Here is a 6415-nt window from a genome sequence, read left to right as displayed (position 1 = left end):
CATTCGGGCAAGGCAAATGTAGTGGCAGATGCACTATGACGAAAAGCGGTGAGTATGGGTAGTTTAGCTTGCTTGAGCGTATCCAAGCGACCTTTGTCTAAGGAAATCCAAACCTTAATCTAAGTTCATGCATTTGGGCTTCTCAAAAAAAGGTAGGGTGTTAGCTAGCATTAAGGTTAGGGCTTCCTTCATTGAGGAGATCAAGGCCTAATAGTTTGAGGATGAAAATGTGAATGAGCTTAGAAAGAAGACAGTGATTGGTAAGGCACGAGATATGATTCTTGTTGCAGGGGGCATGCTCAGTTTTAAAGGAAGAATTTGTGAATCTAGAGTGGGTGACTTGATTTAGAGGTTATTGATAGAATCCATTGGTTCGAGATATTCCATTCATCCGGGTGTGACCAAGATGTACCAAGACTATTGGTATCCTGGCATGAAAAAAGATATAGCAGAGGTTTTGGCTAAGTGTCAAAAATGCCAACAAGTAAAATATGAACACCAAAGGCCTGCATGTTTGCTTCAAAGAATGTCAATTTTGGAGTGGAAATGGGAAATGATAGCTATGGATTTTGTGGTTGGTCTTCCCAAAACTTTGGGAAAGTATGATTCTATTTGGGTAGTGGTTGACAGATTGACTATGTTAGCCAATTTTATTCCGGTCATAATAGATTATAATGCTCAACAATTGGCTAAGGTTTATGTGAAAGAGATAGTGAGGTTGCACGGGGTGCCCCTTTCTATCATCTCAGATCATGGTACGTAGTTCACCTCTATGTCTTGGAGGATATTACATGATGAATTGGGCACACAACTCACTTTTAGTACAAATTTCCACCCACATACGGATGGACTTTCACAGAGGACTATTCAAGTGTTAGAAGAGATGGTGAGGGCATATGTGATTGACTATGAAGGACATTGGGATAAGTTCCTACCTTTATGCGAGTTTTCTTATAATAATAGTTACTACTCCAGCATTGATATGGCACTATTTGAAGAACTTTATGGGAGGGGATGCATATCACCCATAGGATGGTTTGAGGTTGGAGATGTAATACCTTTGGGGGTCGATTTAGTAAAGGATGTTCAAGATAAAGTAAGGAGTATTCAAGCTAAGCTTTTAGCAGCCCAGATGAAACGACCCCAAAAATGCCCAAAAATGTGCTTCCGAAACACCTATAATTGTAATTTCCATATATCTCAAAATTTGTGCATGATTTCACAATTTGACTTCATATTATTATTTGTGGGGTCAAATTGAGTGGGAAATGGGTCTTACCCGAATTTTAGAGCAACCGTAAAAAAATTCAAAAATCGCAAAAAATGCGATTTGGAGGGTCAACTTTAAAGGGACATATCTCTTAGCACACAAGGAACTAGAAGGGCCACAACCTATAAAATTAAAGCACTTTGAGTTAGCTTTCCAACGCACTTGGTTTCACCTCATTCCGAGTTAGGATGACAGAGTTATGAGCATTTTCGGAAAACTTGTCTGTGCAGATTTGCAATTTCCAGTGAGCTATTTTTTTGAGGCGGGTTGGGGAGGTTTTTTTTATAAAAAGGGGATATGTCCCATACTTAGTCATATTTTTTTTACTTCAAAAACACTTTTTAAGCCCTCTCCAAAATTCCACCAAGATCCTCAACCAAATTCAAAGATCTCAAGCTCTAATTCCGGATTCAAGACTCAATCTGAAGCTTCAATTCTCCATTCCAATCTTCATCGAGGATTCTCCAAAGTTGAGGTATGTGGTTTGATTGTGGAAACCTTCCTTTCCACAAGTCCAACCATTTATCCTCTATTACTACTTCAAGTTTATGGGTCCTTATAGTTATTTATGAACTCTTGAAGTATGGAATTACTACTACACACCCTATTATGCTCTATTTTGCATATTATCATGAAATTGAATTATTATGTGATGTTTATGGTTTTCATGCTTCCATGATCGAATTATGAAGGTTGATTTATATATATGTATGTTGTTGGTGGGCTGATTTATATGGATTTTGGAATTAGTTGGACTTAGTACTCTTGAAATACATGATTTTATTTACATGAACAGTAGCCCACCATGTGTTTGATAAAATGCCTATTTATAGAATTCTTAGGAAATAGAAGGTCCAATGTACGTCCTATGAGTCGGATGGTTATATAATTACTGAAATGATGATGAAATGGACATATGTATATGATTTTCTCTATATAAGTGTTGTGAGTCGACCAAGCCTAGCTCGGGGGTTGTAGGCCCGGGTAACCGTATCGAGGGGTTGGTACCTTGGTTGCCTAGTACGTAGGGTAATGGGCCCGTATAACCATATCGAGGGGTTTGTACCTTGGTCCCTAGCTCAGGGGGTGGTAGGCCCGGGTAACCACATTGAGGGGTTTGTACCTCTTTCGCCTCTCCAAGTTGGTGGTAGGCCTTGGAAATACTATATTGATGGTCACTCGCCACACATGTACTACGCCTCACTAAATATGATTTTTATGTAATCATCATTATACATATCATCTCATTAATATGCTATCTATCGGGTATGATTATGCATTTTGCCTATGATGTCCATCTATTGTTGCATTGCATTGCATCCCATATACTTAGTACATTCAAACGTACTAATGCATACTCTATGCCTACATGATGTCACCATGTAGGGACCAGAGCACCGCTTGACCATCCTCCTCCGCGTGGCTAATACGATTTTCTATCGAGGTTATTGGAGAGTCCTCCATTCCGGGGACGTTGCTTATGATCTCTTGCTATATATAAGTCTTTTCCTTTTTTGTTATGTATTGACTATGAGGGTGAGCCCGGTAGTTTGTCTTGTCCCCCGCTAAGTACCCATGTTTAGAGGTGGTGTTGGACAAGTTGTGTATTATGCTTGAGCTTGACTCATCTATGGTATTTATGTATCATTCCCTTTTGTTCTCTTGCTCCCTTAGTCCCAATTTCCCCTTGATTATCCTTATCTCTTATGGTCATTTTAATTTATTTCGCGACCAAGGATGTGTAATGATACGCTATGAGGCTTGTTTGGGGTTCCTTCGGGTTCCCCATTCGCCGGTCATGTCTAGGCCCTAGGCTTGGGTCGTGACAAGCTTGGTATCAGAGCACTAGGTTGATAGATCCTCGGAGTCCAACACACCGCGTTGATTAGAGTCCGATTCATGGTTGTGTTGTGCACCACAACTATGAGTAAGAGGCTATGAGACGTTTTAGGAAATGTTTCCCTTCTCCATGTTCTAAGTCGTCCTGTAGATTTGAATTAAGTTCTTCCCTAACGGTTGTTCTTTGCTATGCTAGATCATGCCTAATACAAGAGGAAGACGAGCCCGCGCACCCGAGGAACAACCGACCAATGGGGATCTTCGGGATGCCCTTACTTTATTTGCACAAGCTATGGCTAATCAAGCCAACCACGGGGCCCAAGCCCCTCAGGCTCCTACCTCGGCATCTCGCGTGAGAGACTTCGTGCGGATGAATCCCCCGGAATTCTATGGGTCTAAGTTAGATAAAGACCCTCAAGAGTTCATTGATAATGTCCACAAGATATTAGCTGTCATGGGCATGAGGTCAGAAGATAAGGCGGAGTTGGCGGCCTACCAACTAATAAGGGTGGCCCAAATATGGTACAACCAATGGAAGGAAGAAAAGGGGGCAAACTATGTGGTGCCTTGGGAAGAGTTCAAAACGGCTTTCCTTAATTGATTCTTTCCTCTTTAGCTTAGGGAAGCCAAATTGGTGGAGTTCATGAATTTAAAACAAGGTTCTATGAGTGTGAGGGAGTATGCCCTCAAGTTTAACCAACTTTCAAGATATGCTCCACACTTGGTTGTCGACTGACGGTCTAGAATGAATAAATTCGTGATGGGTGTGTCCGACCTAGTGAGTGAAGAATGCCGGTCCACAATGTTGATTAGTGACATGGACTTGTCCCGCTTAATGGTCTATGCCGAACAAATGGAGGAGGAGAAGTTGAGGAAGAGGAGGGGTCATGAGGCCAAGAGGGCCCGTTTTGAGGGCAAGTTCCAAAGTCAAAGGGGAGGCCGGTTTCATCAAGGCCAAGGGTCTTCTCATGCGCCCCATAGGGGGTTTGCCAATGACGTTCGAAGGGCCCAAGGTGTTGGTGGTATGGGTCCTATTGATGTATGTCCGAAGTGTGGTAAGGGCCATGGTGGCCCGTGCTTGAGAAATACCGATGCTTGCTACAGTTGTGGGGAAATGGGGCACAAGGCAATGGATTGTCCTCGGAATTGCAACAAGGGTAAGGACGTCCGTCCACAAGGTGCCAATGGGGTTCCTTTGGGGAGAGGGGCCCGACAAGATGGTGCCCCAAGGAACAATCGATTTTATGCTTTGCATGGGAGGCAAGGGGTCGATAAAGTCCCCGACGTCGTTACCGGTATGTTAAAAATCTTTGACTTTGATGTATATGCATTAATTGATCCGGGTGCCTCTCTTTCTTTTGTCACCCCCTTTGTTGCCAACAAGTTTCATGTTGAGCCCGACTTGTTGCGTGAGTCATATAAGGTGTCTACTCCTATTGGTGCATATATTGTTGCTAGGAAGGTCTATAGAAATTGTCCTATTTGCATCTTGCATAAAATATTGCCTTGTGATCTTGTTGAGTTGAATATGGTCGATTTTGATGTTGTTCTTGGGATGGATTGGTTGCATGCATACTATGTTTCCATTGATTGTAGAACCCGTAGGGTCAAGTTCCAATTCCCAAGTCAACCCATTCTTGAGTGGGAAAGCCAAAATGTGGTAGTCAATGGTAGGTTCATCTCTTGCATTAAAGCCCATAAGTTGATCTCTAAGGGGTGTCTCTATCACCTTGTGAGGGTTAAGGATGTGGAGTCCAAAACCCTTCTTATAGAGTCGGTTCCGGTCGTAAATGAATTCCTTGATGTCTTTCCTAATGACCTTCCCGGTGTTCCTCCCGAAAGGGAAATAGATTTTGGCATAGACCTCCTCCCCGATACTCAACCCATTTCTATTCCCCATTACCGTATGGCCCCGGCGGAGTTAAAGGAGTTGAAGGAACAATTGAGGGACTTGTTGGAGAAGGGTTTTATTAGGCCTAGCCAATCACCATGGGGTGCACCGGTGTTGTTTGTGAAGAAGAAAGATGGGTCCCTTAGGATGTGTATTGATTACCAGCAACTCAATAGGGTCACCGTCAAGAATAAATATCCTCTTCCTAGGATTGATGACTTGTTCGACCAATTGCAAGGGGCTAGCCACTTCTCTAAGATTGATCTTCGGTCCGGGTATCATCAAGTGAAGGTGAGGGAGTGTGACATTCCCAAGACAGCCTTCCGGACTAGGTATGGGCATTATGAATTTGTGGTCATGTCCTTTGGGTTGACCAATACACCGGCTATCTTCATGGACCTAATAAATAGGGTCTTTAAACCCTACCTTGATTCCTTTGTTGTGGTCTTCATTGATAATATTTTAATCTATTCGCATAGCGAGGAAGAACATATGGGTCACTTGAGGGTTGTGTTGCAAAGATTGAGAGAGGAGAAGTTGTATGCCAAGTATGAAATGTGAATTTTGGTTGAGGGAGGTTGCCTTCCTAGGTCATGTGTTGTCGGGGGATGGTATTAAGGTAGACCCTAAGAAGACCGATGTGATTAGAAATTGGCCTAGGCCATTGACCCCGTCGGATATTAGGAGCTTCTTGGGCTTAGCGGGTCACTACCGGAGATTTGTGAATGGGTTTTCTTCTATTGCTTCTCCCATGACTAAGTTGACACAAAAGAGGACTAAGTTTGAGTGGACCGACAAGTGCGAAAGGAGTTTCCAAACCTTGAAAGATAAACTTGTGTCCGCTCCTATATTGTCACTACCGGATGGGCTTGAGGGATTTGTTGTATATTGTGATGCTTCTAGAGTTGGCTTAGGTTGTGTCCTAATGCAAAATGGTAAGGTGATAGCCTATGCTACTAGACAACTCAAGGTGCATGAAAAGAACTATCCTACGCATGATCTTGAATTAGCCGCGGTGGTATTTGCTTTAAAGATTTGGTGTCATTACTTGTATGAGGTACATGTTGATGTGTTCACCGATCATAAGAGCCTCCAATATGTCTTCACCCAAAAAGATCTCAACTTGAGACAAAGAAGATGGCTAGAATTTCTTAAAGATTATGATATGAGTGTGCATTATCATCCCGGTAAAGCTAATGTGGTGGCGGATGCTTTGAGTAGGGTGTCTATGGGTAGCCTAGCTCATGTTGATATTGGTGATAGGGAAATGGCTAGGGAGGTGCATCGGTTGGCAAGGTTAGGGGTAAGGTTGGAGGAGGTTGGTAATGGTGGTGTGGTCGTTGTTGATGGTGCTAGATCTTCCTTGGTTGATGAGGCAATAGCAAAACAAGATCTTGACTCTTCCTTGTTAGAAT

The sequence above is a fragment of the Solanum verrucosum genome, unplaced genomic scaffold (genome assembly GCF_900185275.1).
Source record: "Solanum verrucosum unplaced genomic scaffold, falcon-dt-bn FXZP01000078.1, whole genome shotgun sequence".
Classification (NCBI taxonomy): domain Eukaryota; kingdom Viridiplantae; phylum Streptophyta; class Magnoliopsida; order Solanales; family Solanaceae; genus Solanum; species Solanum verrucosum.
This window is presented reverse-complemented; position numbering follows the sequence as displayed.